We start from the raw sequence: 2,308 nt of genomic DNA on the forward strand, positions 1-2,308 counted from the left end.
AAACTATAATTTCTATATTTTAATATAAGTCAATAGTTTATATATATATATATATATATCAAAATTTGATAAAAAGTGAACATTTTTTTTTCTATTGCTATTATTAAAATTGTAATCACTATTTTTTAATGGATAAGCATTATACTGATACTACTGATAATTAAAGTGCCAGAAAAAAAATAATGACTCAAAGTTTCTCCTTAAACACAGCTTCGAAAGTAAATATCATAATTCTCTCTCTCTCTTCATACATATATACAAAATTGTATATTGTTTACTTCAATTAAAATATAGAAAATATATTTTTTATTTTTATCTAATTTCATTTTAAATTATTTTTTAAAATATATTTATTTAATATTTTCTACCTATTTTTTAAATTATTTTTCAAAATTTACTGTAGCAAGTCGGGCAACTTACAATAATTTTTTTTAAAATAAGTCGTCAGTTAGTTCGGCGACTGATACATGACTTAGGAAGCATGAGTCAACATAAGTCGCCTGTTTGATTGACAATTTTGCCTTTTTTTTTAATTTTATTAGTTCGATACATAATTACATTATTAAAATTTTACTTATATCTATTTAAAAATTTATCTACCAAAAAAGTGAAGAAAGCTATCCCCTTAAGCATTCGCTAAGTTTGACTTCACAATTCATACTTATCTACTTAAGAAAATTTTTGATATTGCAATTGTCTATTTGAGAGAAGCTCTTTAGTAGATTGGTGAGTCTCTTATGAGCTAATAAATCCAATAAGCCAAATAAAACATCAGCTTGAGTCATACCAACTTAATTTGAACCGACTAACTTTACTTGAACCAAATTGTTTAGATATTTGGATATACATGTGTACAAATTCGATAAAAAGGAAAAAAATAACAAAAAAATAAATAAAATTTATACAAATTAGATAAATAGGGGTGTCAATTTCGGGTAACAGGTCGGGTTCGGGTCGAACCCAGAACTGACCCGACATTATTCGGGTCAACCCAAACCCGACCCATTTTTTTACAAACGAGTTGATTTTTTGAACCCGAACCTGACATGCTTCGGGCTCGAGTCAACCCGACACGACTCGCCAAATCAATTTTGATGGGGCGAATCAGATGGCGACAACACAGAACGACGACAACTGCGGACGAAACGGACTCGACAGATGTTGGAACGGACGACGGAATCGCGGGATGACGCATGCGGATGCCTCGGCCTGGCTGACGAGACGCTATGGCGCCCGGTATGCGACGTGACGAGACGAGAAGGCGGTTCGCAGTTCTGATGCGACGCGATATTATGCGGAGTCTCGTATCGCGAAGCTGACTTGGTTTCCGTTTCCGAGTCAGTACGGGTCAATATCAGGCTTCTGAGTCAACCAGGACCCGACCCATTTTTTTAAAACGAGTCGAAATCTTTAACCCGGATCCGAAATTTTCGTTTCGGGTTCGAGTCAAATTTTCGTCAATCAATTAGAGGAATTGAAGAATATAAGTCCCCAATAAAGATTAATTAGTCTAAATCATACATACAAATACTTCGTTATAAAACATTTCAACTTCACCTTCATAATTTACTATTTAAATCCCGCAAGTAACTAAACAAATATATAAAAAATCATAATCACATTTACTTAACTCTTCCAAATGGCTAATCAGCAAATTAAAAATATCTTTAAATTAATCGTAAATTTAACAAACTAAGCTCAAAATTAACTCATAACACATATTACTTAATTTTAAACACAATAGAAATATTAATTTTCTCGCTATGACTTATTACATTCCTTACAGTATGTAGCTATTTAATATGCTCCTTTTAACTATTAAATAAAAAAACATTTAAATTTAATTATAAAAAATTAATTTTTATTTATAGGTTATATAAATTTAATTATAAAAAATTTAATTTTTATTTTGTAGGGGCCGCGCGGACGCGAACCCCCCTAACACAAATTATGACGTCCACTCTACCACTTGGGCAGATGGTAGACCAGCGCCCCTTGAGAGTGTAATGAAGGTCTCTAATCTAGGCTACTGGCATTCATATACCATACTCCTTGGTTACTAGCAAAGCACTTCTTTTACACTATATTTTCTTTGGAGCAAAGGCTTCGAGTTTTTTGTTATATAGGCAGATGCGGGAGTCGCTACTTGTAAATAGACGATGTGGGACTAAAATGTTGCGCTTTTTGGAGCCGTGGATTATCCGCGTGATCTGGCGCGTTAAATGGCAGTTTGGAAATTTTCGTTATTATTACGTAATATGAATGCGGGAACGCTGAATGCATTATGAATAAGTGGAGATGCTAAAAG

General features: G+C 32.8%; 1 pseudogene; it reads right to left on the minus strand.

Annotated features, from left to right (window-relative positions):
* Window positions 1-1,911: 1,911 nt before the first annotated feature.
* On the minus strand, window positions 1,912-2,063 carry LOC114581081 (annotated as a pseudogene).
* Window positions 2,064-2,308: the final 245 nt, after the last annotated feature.

The sequence above is a fragment of the Dendrobium catenatum genome, unplaced genomic scaffold, assembly GCF_001605985.2.
Source record: "Dendrobium catenatum unplaced genomic scaffold, ASM160598v2 fragScaff_scaffold_133, whole genome shotgun sequence".
Lineage (NCBI taxonomy): Eukaryota > Viridiplantae > Streptophyta > Magnoliopsida > Asparagales > Orchidaceae > Dendrobium > Dendrobium catenatum.